Here is a 13,771-nt window from a genome sequence, read left to right on the forward strand (position 1 = left end):
CCTAATGAGCTGAGGTGTGTACAAAAAGAATTTGCATATTCCCAGGCAGACACTTGGAACTGCCCACCTTTTTGCTTTTCTGTGCTTTGAGCAGAGACTCTGAAGTTTGATCCTGTTTCCCTCACCGGCCTAGTTCTTGCCCTCTTTTTTAGAGGCTGCAAATACCTCTCAGGTCCTCACCCTCGCAATGATAGGGTCTTTGATCTGGTGCCTCTAACCCCCAGAGAGCCATATTCTAACTTACTCTGGTTTCTCTTCAAAACGAAAAAATCTTTCGCCTTTTACTAAAGATTTCCGTGGAGAGGAACATTTACGAGTTTATTCAATTTTTTTAAGCCTTACCACAGGTGAGGCTGTTTATCATTTGTTTAAAAGAAAAGCATTAGAAGTTGGGGAACATTTAGGAGTTGTCTGCTACTGTTATAAGGGAACATGAGCTTGGTGTTTTATTCCTGATCTCTCTGCTTGCTCATTTGCATAGACAGAGTGTAGGAGAGGTGCATCATGGGAAAGAGCTTGGGCAGTGCATGAGATTGCTTTTCCTTGACTATCTTGAAACTGCACGATAGCAGGCAGTGTATTTTCTCTTTTCTCAACATTCCTGCTGCCAGAGGCCAGACGTCACTCTCCTTTTAAAAGGTGGCACCAAGAGTCATGCTGCGCTTTTCATAGGGCTTGCACGATATTTGTGCCCGTTAGAGGTGCCCTTAGAAGGTGGCCAATCCTGAGTCAGATTCCTCTCAGGTACACTTGAAGGGGCTCGTTAGTCTTGTTTCAAGTGCCTCCAGCCTAGACAGATCTATACTTATATATTCAGCTTTAATGAAAATACGTGTGAAAAAGGGACTTAAAGTGCATGGCTATTTGCATAGAACAGTGGTGGCTCACAGCCTATCGATTGGAGGGATGGTGGGGAAAGCGTAAAATCGTTGGGGACGAAAGTCCTACAGTGCCACTTCAGTGAAAGCCTGATTCACGCTTCCCGTTCCCCTTGCCCAGCAGCCCCGACACCTCCTAATGAGCTGAGGTGTGTACAAAAAGAATTTGCATATTCCCAGGCAGACACTTGGAACTGCCCACCTTTTTGCTTTTCTGTGCTTTGAGCAGAGACTCTGAAGTTTGATCCTGTTTCCCTCACCGGCCTAGTTCTTGCCCTCTTTTTTAGAGGCTGCAAATACCTCTCAGGTCCTCACCCTCGCAATGATAGGGTCTTTGATCTGGTGCCTCTAACCCCCAGAGAGCCATATTCTAACTTACTCTGGTTTCTCTTCAAAACGAAAAAATCTTTCGCCTTTTACTAAAGATTTCCGTGGAGAGGAACATTTACGAGTTTATTCAATTTTTTTAAGCCTTACCACAGGTGAGGCTGTTTATCATTTGTTTAAAAGAAAAGCATTAGAAGTTGGGGAATATTTCAGGAGTTGTCTGCTACTGTTATAAGGGAACATGAGCTTGGTGTTTTATTCCTGATCTCTCTGCTTGCTCATTTGCATAGACAGAGTGTAGGAGAGGTGCATCATGGGACAGAGCTTGGGCAGTGCATGAGATTGCTTTTCCTTGACTATCTTGAAACTGCACGATAGCAGGCAGTATATTTTCTCTTTTCTCAACATTCCTGCTGCCAGAGGCCAGACGTCACTCTCCTTTTAAAAGGTGGCACCAAGACTCATGCTGCGCTTTTCATAGGGCTTGCACGATATTTGTGCCCGTTAGAGGTGCCCTTAGAAGGTGGCCAATCCTGAGTCAGATTCCTCTCAGGTACACTTGAAGGGGCTCGTTAGTCTTGTTTCAAGTGCCTCCAGCCTAGACAGATCTATACTTATATATTCAGCTTTAATGAAAATACGTGTGAAAAAGGGACTTAAAGTGCATGGCTATTTGCATAGAACAGTGGTGGCTCACAGCCTATCGATTGGAGGGATGGTGGGGAAAGCGTAAAATCGTTGGGGACGAAAGTCCTACAGTGCCACTTCAGTGAAAGCCTGATTCACGCTTCCCGTTCCCCTTGCCCAGCAGCCCCGACACCTCCTAATGAGCTGAGGTGTGTACAAAAAGAATTTGCATATTCCCAGGCAGACACTTGGAACTGCCCACCTTTTTGCTTTTCTGTGCTTTGAGCAGAGACTCTGAAGTTTGATCCTGTTTCCCTCACCGGCCTAGTTCTTGCCCTCTTTTTTAGAGGCTGCAAATACCTCTCAGGTCCTCACCCTCGCAATGATAGGGTCTTTGATCTGGTGCCTCTAACCCCCAGAGAGCCATATTCTAACTTACTCTGGTTTCTCTTCAAAACGAAAAAATCTTTCGCCTTTTACTAAAGATTTCCGTGGAGAGGAACATTTACGAGTTTATTCAATTTTTTTAAGCCTTACCACAGGTGAGGCTGTTTATCATTTGTTTAAAAGAAAAGCATTTGAAGTTGGGGAACATTTAGGAGTTGTCTGCTACTGTTATAAGGGAACATGAGCTTGGTGTTTTATTCCTGATCTCTCTGCTTGCTCATTTGCATAGACAGAGTGTAGGAGAGGTGCATCATGGGAAAGAGCTTGGGCAGTGCATGAGATTGCTTTTCCTTGACTATCTTGAAACTGCACGATAGCAGGCAGTGTATTTTCTCTTTTCTCAACATTCCTGCTGCCAGAGGCCAGACGTCACTCTCCTTTTAAAAGGTGGCACCAAGAGTCATGCTGCGCTTTTCATAGGGCTTGCCCGTTATTTGTGCCCGTTAGAGGTGCCCTTAGAGGGTGGCCAATCCTGAGTCAGATTCCTCTCAGGTACACTTGAAGGGGCTCGTTTGTCTTGTTTCATGTGCCTCCAGCCTAGACAGATCTATACTTATATATTCAGCTTTAATGAAAATACGTGTGAAAAAGGGACTTAAAGTGCATGGCTATTTGCATAGAACAGTGGTGGCTCACAGCCTATCGATTGGAGGGATGGTGGGGAAAGCGTAAAATCGTTGGGGACGAAAGTCCTACAGTGCCACTTCAGTGAAAGCCTGATTCACGCTTCCCGTTCCCCTTGCCCAGCAGCCCCGACACCTCCTAATGAGCTGAGGTGTGTACAAAAAGAATTTGCATATTCCCAGGCAGACACTTGGAACTGCCCACCTTTTTGCTTTTCTGTGCTTTGAGCAGAGACTCTGAAGTTTGATCCTGTTTCCCTCACCGGCCTAGTTCTTGCCCTCTTTTTTAGAGGCTGCAAATACCTCTCAGGTCCTCACCCTCGCAATGATAGGGTCTTTGATCTGGTGCCTCTAACCCCCAGAGAGCCATATTCTAACTTACTCTGGTTTCTCTTCAAAACGAAAAAATCTTTCGCCTTTTACTAAAGATTTCCGTGGAGAGGAACATTTACGAGTTTATTCAATTTTTTTAAGCCTTACCACAGGTGAGGCTGTTTATCATTTGTTTAAAAGAAAAGCATTAGAAGTTGGGGAACATTTAGGAGTTGTCTGCTACTGTTATAAGGGAACATGAGCTTGGTGTTTTATTCCTGATCTCTCTGCTTGCTCATTTGCATAGACAGAGTGTAGGAGAGGTGCATCATGGGACAGAGCTTGGGCAGTGCATGAGATTGCTTTTCCTTGACTATCTTGAAACTGCACGATAGCAGGCAGTATATTTTCTCTTTTCTCAACATTCCTGCTGCCAGAGGCCAGACGTCACTCTCCTTTTAAAAGGTGGCACCAAGACTCATGCTGCGCTTTTCATAGGGCTTGCACGATATTTGTGCCCGTTAGAGGTGCCCTTAGAAGGTGGCCAATCCTGAGTCAGATTCCTCTCAGGTACACTTGAAGGGGCTCGTTAGTCTTGTTTCAAGTGCCTCCAGCCTAGACAGATCTATACTTATATATTCAGCTTTAATGAAAATACGTGTGAAAAAGGGACTTAAAGTGCATGGCTATTTGCATAGAACAGTGGTGGCTCACAGCCTATCGATTGGAGGGATGGTGGGGAAAGCGTAAAATCGTTGGGGACGAAAGTCCTACAGTGCCACTTCAGTGAAAGCCTGATTCACGCTTCCCGTTCCCCTTGCCCAGCAGCCCCGACACCTCCTAATGAGCTGAGGTGTGTACAAAAAGAATTTGCATATTCCCAGGCAGACACTTGGAACTGCCCACCTTTTTGCTTTTCTGTGCTTTGAGCAGAGACTCTGAAGTTTGATCCTGTTTCCCTCACCGGCCTAGTTCTTGCCCTCTTTTTTAGAGGCTGCAAATACCTCTCAGGTCCTCACCCTCGCAATGATAGGGTCTTTGATCTGGTGCCTCTAACCCCCAGAGAGCCATATTCTAACTTACTCTGGTTTCTCTTCAAAACGAAAAAATCTTTCGCCTTTTACTAAAGATTTCCGTGGAGAGGAACATTTACGAGTTTATTCAATTTTTTTAAGCCTTACCACAGGTGAGGCTGTTTATCATTTGTTTAAAAGAAAAGCATTAGAAGTTGGGGAATATTTCAGGAGTTGTCTGCTACTGTTATAAGGGAACATGAGCTTGGTGTTTTATTCCTGATCTCTCTGCTTGCTCATTTGCATAGACAGAGTGTAGGAGAGGTGCATCATGGGACAGAGCTTGGGCAGTGCATGAGATTGCTTTTCCTTGACTATCTTGAAACTGCACGATAGCAGGCAGTATATTTTCTCTTTTCTCAACATTCCTGCTGCCAGAGGCCAGACGTCACTCTCCTTTTAAAAGGTGGCACCAAGACTCATGCTGCGCTTTTCATAGGGCTTGCACGATATTTGTGCCCGTTAGAGGTGCCCTTAGAAGGTGGCCAATCCTGAGTCAGATTCCTCTCAGGTACACTTGAAGGGGCTCGTTAGTCTTGTTTCAAGTGCCTCCAGCCTAGACAGATCTATACTTATATATTCAGCTTTAATGAAAATACGTGTGAAAAAGGGACTTAAAGTGCATGGCTATTTGCATAGAACAGTGGTGGCTCACAGCCTATCGATTGGAGGGATGGTGGGGAAAGCGTAAAATCGTTGGGGACGAAAGTCCTACAGTGCCACTTCAGTGAAAGCCTGATTCACGCTTCCCGTTCCCCTTGCCCAGCAGCCCCGACACCTCCTAATGAGCTGAGGTGTGTACAAAAAGAATTTGCATATTCCCAGGCAGACACTTGGAACTGCCCACCTTTTTGCTTTTCTGTGCTTTGAGCAGAGACTCTGAAGTTTGATCCTGTTTCCCTCACCGGCCTAGTTCTTGCCCTCTTTTTTAGAGGCTGCAAATACCTCTCAGGTCCTCACCCTCGCAATGATAGGGTCTTTGATCTGGTGCCTCTAACCCCCAGAGAGCCATATTCTAACTTACTCTGGTTTCTCTTCAAAACGAAAAAATCTTTCGCCTTTTACTAAAGATTTCCGTGGAGAGGAACATTTACGAGTTTATTCAATTTTTTTAAGCCTTACCACAGGTGAGGCTGTTTATCATTTGTTTAAAAGAAAAGCATTAGAAGTTGGGGAACATTTAGGAGTTGTCTGCTACTGTTATAAGGGAACATGAGCTTGGTGTTTTATTCCTGATCTCTCTGCTTGCTCATTTGCATAGACAGAGTGTAGGAGAGGTGCATCATGGGAAAGAGCTTGGGCAGTGCATGAGATTGCTTTTCCTTGACTATCTTGAAACTGCACGATAGCAGGCAGTGTATTTTCTCTTTTCTCAACATTCCTGCTGCCAGAGGCCAGACGTCACTCTCCTTTTAAAAGGTGGCACCAAGAGTCATGCTGCGCTTTTCATAGGGCTTGCCCGTTATTTGTGCCCGTTAGAGGTGCCCTTAGAGGGTGGCCAATCCTGAGTCAGATTCCTCTCAGGTACACTTGAAGGGGCTCGTTTGTCTTGTTTCATGTGCCTCCAGCCTAGACAGATCTATACTTATATATTCAGCTTTAATGAAAATACGTGTGAAAAAGGGACTTAAAGTGCATGGCTATTTGCATAGAACAGTGGTGGCTCACAGCCTATCGATTGGAGGGATGGTGGGGAAAGCGTAAAATCGTTGGGGACGAAAGTCCTACAGTGCCACTTCAGTGAAAGCCTGATTCACGCTTCCCGTTCCCCTTGCCCAGCAGCCCCGACACCTCCTAATGAGCTGAGGTGTGTACAAAAAGAATTTGCATATTCCCAGGCAGACACTTGGAACTGCCCACCTTTTTGCTTTTCTGTGCTTTGAGCAGAGACTCTGAAGTTTGATCCTGTTTCCCTCACCGGCCTAGTTCTTGCCCTCTTTTTTAGAGGCTGCAAATACCTCTCAGGTCCTCACCCTCGCAATGATAGGGTCTTTGATCTGGTGCCTCTAACCCCCAGAGAGCCATACTCTAACTTACTCTGGTTTCTCTTCAAAACGAAAAAATCTTTCGCCTTTTACTAAAGATTTCCGTGGAGAGGAACATTTACGAGTTTATTCAATTTTTTTAAGCCTTACCACAGGTGAGGCTGTTTATCATTTGTTTAAAAGAAAAGCATTAGAAGTTGGGGAATATTTCAGGAGTTGTCTGCTACTGTTATAAGGGAACATGAGCTTGGTGTTTTATTCCTGATCTCTCTGCTTGCTCATTTGCATAGACAGAGTGTAGGAGAGGTGCATCATGGGACAGAGCTTGGGCAGTGCATGAGATTGCTTTTCCTTGACTATCTTGAAACTGCACGATAGCAGGCAGTATATTTTCTCTTTTCTCAACATTCCTGCTGCCAGAGGCCAGACGTCACTCTCCTTTTAAAAGGTGGCACCAAGACTCATGCTGCGCTTTTCATAGGGCTTGCACGATATTTGTGCCCGTTAGAGGTGCCCTTAGAAGGTGGCCAATCCTGAGTCAGATTCCTCTCAGGTACACTTGAAGGGGCTCGTTAGTCTTGTTTCAAGTGCCTCCAGCCTAGACAGATCTATACTTATATATTCAGCTTTAATGAAAATACGTGTGAAAAAGGGACTTAAAGTGCATGGCTATTTGCATAGAACAGTGGTGGCTCACAGCCTATCGATTGGAGGGATGGTGGGGAAAGCGTAAAATCGTTGGGGACGAAAGTCCTACAGTGCCACTTCAGTGAAAGCCTGATTCACGCTTCCCGTTCCCCTTGCCCAGCAGCCCCGACACCTCCTAATGAGCTGAGGTGTGTACAAAAAGAATTTGCATATTCCCAGGCAGACACTTGGAACTGCCCACCTTTTTGCTTTTCTGTGCTTTGAGCAGAGACTCTGAAGTTTGATCCTGTTTCCCTCACCGGCCTAGTTCTTGCCCTCTTTTTTAGAGGCTGCAAATACCTCTCAGGTCCTCACCCTCGCAATGATAGGGTCTTCGATCTGGTGCCTCTAACCCCCAGAGAGCCATATTCTAACTTACTCTGGTTTCTCTTCAAAACGAAAAAATCTTTCGCCTTTTACTAAAGATTTCCGTGGAGAGGAACATTTACGAGTTTATTCAATTTTTTTAAGCCTTACCACAGGTGAGGCTGTTTATCATTTGTTTAAAAGAAAAGCATTAGAAGTTGGGGAATATTTAGGAGTTGTCTGCTACTGTTATAAGGGAACATGAGCTTGGTGTTTTATTCCTGATCTCTCTGCTTGCTCATTTGCATAGACAGAGTGTAGGAGAGGTGCATCATGGGACAGAGCTTGGGCAGTGCATGAGATTGCTTTTCCTTGACTATCTTGAAACTGCACGATAGCAGGCAGTATATTTTCTCTTTTCTCAACATTCCTGCTGCCAGAGGCCAGACGTCACTCTCCTTTTAAAAGGTGGCACCAAGACTCATGCTGCGCTTTTCATAGGGCTTGCACGATATTTGTGCCCGTTAGAGGTGCCCTTAGAAGGTGGCCAATCCTGAGTCAGATTCCTCTCAGGTACACTTGAAGGGGCTCGTTAGTCTTGTTTCAAGTGCCTCCAGCCTAGACAGATCTATACTTATATATTCAGCTTTAATGAAAATACGTGTGAAAAAGGGACTTAAAGTGCATGGCTATTTGCATAGAACAGTGGTGGCTCACAGCCTATCGATTGGAGGGATGGTGGGGAAAGCGTAAAATCGTTGGGGACGAAAGTCCTACAGTGCCACTTCAGTGAAAGCCTGATTCACGCTTCCCGTTCCCCTTGCCCAGCAGCCCCGACACCTCCTAATGAGCTGAGGTGTGTACAAAAAGAATTTGCATATTCCCAGGCAGACACTTGGAACTGCCCACCTTTTTGCTTTTCTGTGCTTTGAGCAGAGACTCTGAAGTTTGATCCTGTTTCCCTCACCGGCCTAGTTCTTGCCCTCTTTTTTAGAGGCTGCAAATACCTCTCAGGTCCTCACCCTCGCAATGATAGGGTCTTTGATCTGGTGCCTCTAACCCCCAGAGAGCCATATTCTAACTTACTCTGGTTTCTCTTCAAAACGAAAAAATCTTTCGCCTTTTACTAAAGATTTCCGTGGAGAGGAACATTTACGAGTTTATTCAATTTTTTTAAGCCTTACCACAGGTGAGGCTGTTTATCATTTGTTTAAAAGAAAAGCATTAGAAGTTGGGGAACATTTAGGAGTTGTCTGCTACTGTTATAAGGGAACATGAGCTTGGTGTTTTATTCCTGATCTCTCTGCTTGCTCATTTGCATAGACAGAGTGTAGGAGAGGTGCATCATGGGAAAGAGCTTGGGCAGTGCATGAGATTGCTTTTCCTTGACTATCTTGAAACTGCACGATAGCAGGCAGTGTATTTTCTCTTTTCTCAACATTCCTGCTGCCAGAGGCCAGACGTCACTCTCCTTTTAAAAGGTGGCACCAAGAGTCATGCTGCGCTTTTCATAGGGCTTGCACGATATTTGTGCCCGTTAGAGGTGCCCTTAGAAGGTGGCCAATCCTGAGTCAGATTCCTCTCAGGTACACTTGAAGGGGCTCGTTAGTCTTGTTTCAAGTGCCTCCAGCCTAGACAGATCTATACTTATATATTCAGCTTTAATGAAAATACGTGTGAAAAAGGGACTTAAAGTGCATGGCTATTTGCATAGAACAGTGGTGGCTCACAGCCTATCGATTGGAGGGATGGTGGGGAAAGCGTAAAATCGTTGGGGACGAAAGTCCTACAGTGCCACTTCAGTGAAAGCCTGATTCACGCTTCCCGTTCCCCTTGCCCAGCAGCCCCGACACCTCCTAATGAGCTGAGGTGTGTACAAAAAGAATTTGCATATTCCCAGGCAGACACTTGGAACTGCCCACCTTTTTGCTTTTCTGTGCTTTGAGCAGAGACTCTGAAGTTTGATCCTGTTTCCCTCACCGGCCTAGTTCTTGCCCTCTTTTTTAGAGGCTGCAAATACCTCTCAGGTCCTCACCCTCGCAATGATAGGGTCTTTGATCTGGTGCCTCTAACCCCCAGAGAGCCATATTCTAACTTACTCTGGTTTCTCTTCAAAACGAAAAAATCTTTCGCCTTTTACTAAAGATTTCCGTGGAGAGGAACATTTACGAGTTTATTCAATTTTTTTAAGCCTTACCACAGGTGAGGCTGTTTATCATTTGTTTAAAAGAAAAGCATTAGAAGTTGGGGAATATTTCAGGAGTTGTCTGCTACTGTTATAAGGGAACATGAGCTTGGTGTTTTATTCCTGATCTCTCTGCTTGCTCATTTGCATAGACAGAGTGTAGGAGAGGTGCATCATGGGACAGAGCTTGGGCAGTGCATGAGATTGCTTTTCCTTGACTATCTTGAAACTGCACGATAGCAGGCAGTATATTTTCTCTTTTCTCAACATTCCTGCTGCCAGAGGCCAGACGTCACTCTCCTTTTAAAAGGTGGCACCAAGACTCATGCTGCGCTTTTCATAGGGCTTGCACGATATTTGTGCCCGTTAGAGGTGCCCTTAGAAGGTGGCCAATCCTGAGTCAGATTCCTCTCAGGTACACTTGAAGGGGCTCGTTAGTCTTGTTTCAAGTGCCTCCAGCCTAGACAGATCTATACTTATATATTCAGCTTTAATGAAAATACGTGTGAAAAAGGGACTTAAAGTGCATGGCTATTTGCATAGAACAGTGGTGGCTCACAGCCTATCGATTGGAGGGATGGTGGGGAAAGCGTAAAATCGTTGGGGACGAAAGTCCTACAGTGCCACTTCAGTGAAAGCCTGATTCACGCTTCCCGTTCCCCTTGCCCAGCAGCCCCGACACCTCCTAATGAGCTGAGGTGTGTACAAAAAGAATTTGCATATTCCCAGGCAGACACTTGGAACTGCCCACCTTTTTGCTTTTCTGTGCTTTGAGCAGAGACTCTGAAGTTTGATCCTGTTTCCCTCACCGGCCTAGTTCTTGCCCTCTTTTTTAGAGGCTGCAAATACCTCTCAGGTCCTCACCCTCGCAATGATAGGGTCTTTGATCTGGTGCCTCTAACCCCCAGAGAGCCATATTCTAACTTACTCTGGTTTCTCTTCAAAACGAAAAAATCTTTCGCCTTTTACTAAAGATTTCCGTGGAGAGGAACATTTACGAGTTTATTCAATTTTTTTAAGCCTTACCACAGGTGAGGCTGTTTATCATTTGTTTAAAAGAAAAGCATTTGAAGTTGGGGAACATTTAGGAGTTGTCTGCTACTGTTATAAGGGAACATGAGCTTGGTGTTTTATTCCTGATCTCTCTGCTTGCTCATTTGCATAGACAGAGTGTAGGAGAGGTGCATCATGGGAAAGAGCTTGGGCAGTGCATGAGATTGCTTTTCCTTGACTATCTTGAAACTGCACGATAGCAGGCAGTGTATTTTCTCTTTTCTCAACATTCCTGCTGCCAGAGGCCAGACGTCACTCTCCTTTTAAAAGGTGGCACCAAGAGTCATGCTGCGCTTTTCATAGGGCTTGCCCGTTATTTGTGCCCGTTAGAGGTGCCCTTAGAGGGTGGCCAATCCTGAGTCAGATTCCTCTCAGGTACACTTGAAGGGGCTCGTTTGTCTTGTTTCATGTGCCTCCAGCCTAGACAGATCTATACTTATATATTCAGCTTTAATGAAAATACGTGTGAAAAAGGGACTTAAAGTGCATGGCTATTTGCATAGAACAGTGGTGGCTCACAGCCTATCGATTGGAGGGATGGTGGGGAAAGCGTAAAATCGTTGGGGACGAAAGTCCTACAGTGCCACTTCAGTGAAAGCCTGATTCACGCTTCCCGTTCCCCTTGCCCAGCAGCCCCGACACCTCCTAATGAGCTGAGGTGTGTACAAAAAGAATTTGCATATTCCCAGGCAGACACTTGGAACTGCCCACCTTTTTGCTTTTCTGTGCTTTGAGCAGAGACTCTGAAGTTTGATCCTGTTTCCCTCACCGGCCTAGTTCTTGCCCTCTTTTTTAGAGGCTGCAAATACCTCTCAGGTCCTCACCCTCGCAATGATAGGGTCTTTGATCTGGTGCCTCTAACCCCCAGAGAGCCATATTCTAACTTACTCTGGTTTCTCTTCAAAACGAAAAAATCTTTCGCCTTTTACTAAAGATTTCCGTGGAGAGGAACATTTACGAGTTTATTCAATTTTTTTAAGCCTTACCACAGGTGAGGCTGTTTATCATTTGTTTAAAAGAAAAGCATTAGAAGTTGGGGAACATTTAGGAGTTGTCTGCTACTGTTATAAGGGAACATGAGCTTGGTGTTTTATTCCTGATCTCTCTGCTTGCTCATTTGCATAGACAGAGTGTAGGAGAGGTGCATCATGGGAAAGAGCTTGGGCAGTGCATGAGATTGCTTTTCCTTGACTATCTTGAAACTGCACGATAGCAGGCAGTGTATTTTCTCTTTTCTCAACATTCCTGCTGCCAGAGGCCAGACGTCACTCTCCTTTTAAAAGGTGGCACCAAGAGTCATGCTGCGCTTTTCATAGGGCTTGCCCGTTATTTGTGCCCGTTAGAGGTGCCCTTAGAGGGTGGCCAATCCTGAGTCAGATTCCTCTCAGGTACACTTGAAGGGGCTCGTTTGTCTTGTTTCATGTGCCTCCAGCCTAGACAGATCTATACTTATATATTCAGCTTTAATGAAAATACGTGTGAAAAAGGGACTTAAAGTGCATGGCTATTTGCATAGAACAGTGGTGGCTCACAGCCTATCGATTGGAGGGATGGTGGGGAAAGCGTAAAATCGTTGGGGACGAAAGTCCTACAGTGCCACTTCAGTGAAAGCCTGATTCACGCTTCCCGTTCCCCTTGCCCAGCAGCCCCGACACCTCCTAATGAGCTGAGGTGTGTACAAAAAGAATTTGCATATTCCCAGGCAGACACTTGGAACTGCCCACCTTTTTGCTTTTCTGTGCTTTGAGCAGAGACTCTGAAGTTTGATCCTGTTTCCCTCACCGGCCTAGTTCTTGCCCTCTTTTTTAGAGGCTGCAAATACCTCTCAGGTCCTCACCCTCGCAATGATAGGGTCTTTGATCTGGTGCCTCTAACCCCCAGAGAGCCATACTCTAACTTACTCTGGTTTCTCTTCAAAACGAAAAAATCTTTCGCCTTTTACTAAAGATTTCCGTGGAGAGGAACATTTACGAGTTTATTCAATTTTTTTAAGCCTTACCACAGGTGAGGCTGTTTATCATTTGTTTAAAAGAAAAGCATTAGAAGTTGGGGAATATTTCAGGAGTTGTCTGCTACTGTTATAAGGGAACATGAGCTTGGTGTTTTATTCCTGATCTCTCTGCTTGCTCATTTGCATAGACAGAGTGTAGGAGAGGTGCATCATGGGACAGAGCTTGGGCAGTGCATGAGATTGCTTTTCCTTGACTATCTTGAAACTGCACGATAGCAGGCAGTATATTTTCTCTTTTCTCAACATTCCTGCTGCCAGAGGCCAGACGTCACTCTCCTTTTAAAAGGTGGCACCAAGACTCATGCTGCGCTTTTCATAGGGCTTGCACGATATTTGTGCCCGTTAGAGGTGCCCTTAGAAGGTGGCCAATCCTGAGTCAGATTCCTCTCAGGTACACTTGAAGGGGCTCGTTAGTCTTGTTTCAAGTGCCTCCAGCCTAGACAGATCTATACTTATATATTCAGCTTTAATGAAAATACGTGTGAAAAAGGGACTTAAAGTGCATGGCTATTTGCATAGAACAGTGGTGGCTCACAGCCTATCGATTGGAGGGATGGTGGGGAAAGCGTAAAATCGTTGGGGACGAAAGTCCTACAGTGCCACTTCAGTGAAAGCCTGATTCACGCTTCCCGTTCCCCTTGCCCAGCAGCCCCGACACCTCCTAATGAGCTGAGGTGTGTACAAAAAGAATTTGCATATTCCCAGGCAGACACTTGGAACTGCCCACCTTTTTGCTTTTCTGTGCTTTGAGCAGAGACTCTGAAGTTTGATCCTGTTTCCCTCACCGGCCTAGTTCTTGCCCTCTTTTTTAGAGGCTGCAAATACCTCTCAGGTCCTCACCCTCGCAATGATAGGGTCTTCGATCTGGTGCCTCTAACCCCCAGAGAGCCATATTCTAACTTACTCTGGTTTCTCTTCAAAACGAAAAAATCTTTCGCCTTTTACTAAAGATTTCCGTGGAGAGGAACATTTACGAGTTTATTCAATTTTTTTAAGCCTTACCACAGGTGAGGCTGTTTATCATTTGTTCAAAAGAAAAGCATTAGAAGTTGGGGAATATTTAGGAGTTGTCTGCTACTGTTATAAGGGAACATGAGCTTGGTGTTTTATTCCTGATCTCTCTGCTTGCTCATTTGCATAGACAGAGTGTAGGAGAGGTGCATCATGGGACAGAGCTTGGGCAGTGCATGAGATTGCTTTTCCTTGACTATCTTGAAACTGCACGATAGCAGGCAGTATATTTTCTCTTTTCTCAAC

General features: G+C 45.2%; 14 non-coding genes across 14 annotated transcripts; all 14 read left to right on the top strand.

Annotated features, from left to right (window-relative positions):
* Positions 1-240: 240 nt before the first annotated feature.
* LOC147670524 (U5 spliceosomal RNA) lies at positions 241-355 on the top strand. The gene has a single exon (XR_015303696.1). It is a non-coding gene; the product is annotated as a U5 spliceosomal RNA (small nuclear RNA).
* An 898-nt stretch (positions 356-1,253) lies between these two features.
* On the top strand, positions 1,254-1,368 carry LOC147670525 (U5 spliceosomal RNA). Its single transcript, XR_015303697.1, has one exon. It is a non-coding gene; the product is annotated as a U5 spliceosomal RNA (small nuclear RNA).
* Positions 1,369-2,267: 899 nt separating this feature from the next.
* LOC147670526 (U5 spliceosomal RNA) lies at positions 2,268-2,382 on the top strand. Its single transcript, XR_015303698.1, has one exon. It is a non-coding gene; the product is annotated as a U5 spliceosomal RNA (small nuclear RNA).
* An 898-nt stretch (positions 2,383-3,280) lies between these two features.
* On the top strand, positions 3,281-3,395 carry LOC147670527 (U5 spliceosomal RNA). The gene has a single exon (XR_015303699.1). It is a non-coding gene; the product is annotated as a U5 spliceosomal RNA (small nuclear RNA).
* Positions 3,396-4,293: 898 nt separating this feature from the next.
* Positions 4,294-4,408, top strand: LOC147670528 (U5 spliceosomal RNA). Its single transcript, XR_015303700.1, has one exon. It is a non-coding gene; the product is annotated as a U5 spliceosomal RNA (small nuclear RNA).
* An 899-nt stretch (positions 4,409-5,307) lies between these two features.
* On the top strand, positions 5,308-5,422 carry LOC147670529 (U5 spliceosomal RNA). The gene has a single exon (XR_015303702.1). It is a non-coding gene; the product is annotated as a U5 spliceosomal RNA (small nuclear RNA).
* An 898-nt stretch (positions 5,423-6,320) lies between these two features.
* Positions 6,321-6,435, top strand: LOC147670530 (U5 spliceosomal RNA). Its single transcript, XR_015303703.1, has one exon. It is a non-coding gene; the product is annotated as a U5 spliceosomal RNA (small nuclear RNA).
* Positions 6,436-7,334: 899 nt separating this feature from the next.
* LOC147670531 (U5 spliceosomal RNA) lies at positions 7,335-7,449 on the top strand. The gene has a single exon (XR_015303704.1). It is a non-coding gene; the product is annotated as a U5 spliceosomal RNA (small nuclear RNA).
* An 898-nt stretch (positions 7,450-8,347) lies between these two features.
* Positions 8,348-8,462, top strand: LOC147670532 (U5 spliceosomal RNA). The gene has a single exon (XR_015303705.1). It is a non-coding gene; the product is annotated as a U5 spliceosomal RNA (small nuclear RNA).
* An 898-nt stretch (positions 8,463-9,360) lies between these two features.
* On the top strand, positions 9,361-9,475 carry LOC147670533 (U5 spliceosomal RNA). Its single transcript, XR_015303706.1, has one exon. It is a non-coding gene; the product is annotated as a U5 spliceosomal RNA (small nuclear RNA).
* Positions 9,476-10,374: 899 nt separating this feature from the next.
* Positions 10,375-10,489, top strand: LOC147670534 (U5 spliceosomal RNA). Its single transcript, XR_015303707.1, has one exon. It is a non-coding gene; the product is annotated as a U5 spliceosomal RNA (small nuclear RNA).
* An 898-nt stretch (positions 10,490-11,387) lies between these two features.
* LOC147670535 (U5 spliceosomal RNA) lies at positions 11,388-11,502 on the top strand. Its single transcript, XR_015303708.1, has one exon. It is a non-coding gene; the product is annotated as a U5 spliceosomal RNA (small nuclear RNA).
* An 898-nt stretch (positions 11,503-12,400) lies between these two features.
* LOC147670536 (U5 spliceosomal RNA) lies at positions 12,401-12,515 on the top strand. Its single transcript, XR_015303709.1, has one exon. It is a non-coding gene; the product is annotated as a U5 spliceosomal RNA (small nuclear RNA).
* An 899-nt stretch (positions 12,516-13,414) lies between these two features.
* LOC147670537 (U5 spliceosomal RNA) lies at positions 13,415-13,529 on the top strand. Its single transcript, XR_015303710.1, has one exon. It is a non-coding gene; the product is annotated as a U5 spliceosomal RNA (small nuclear RNA).
* The last annotated feature ends 242 nt before the right edge of the window (positions 13,530-13,771 follow it).

Source organism: Lissotriton vulgaris, unplaced genomic scaffold, assembly GCF_964263255.1.
Source record: "Lissotriton vulgaris unplaced genomic scaffold, aLisVul1.2 SCAFFOLD_7903, whole genome shotgun sequence".
NCBI classification, from domain to species: Eukaryota; Metazoa; Chordata; class Amphibia; order Caudata; family Salamandridae; genus Lissotriton; species Lissotriton vulgaris.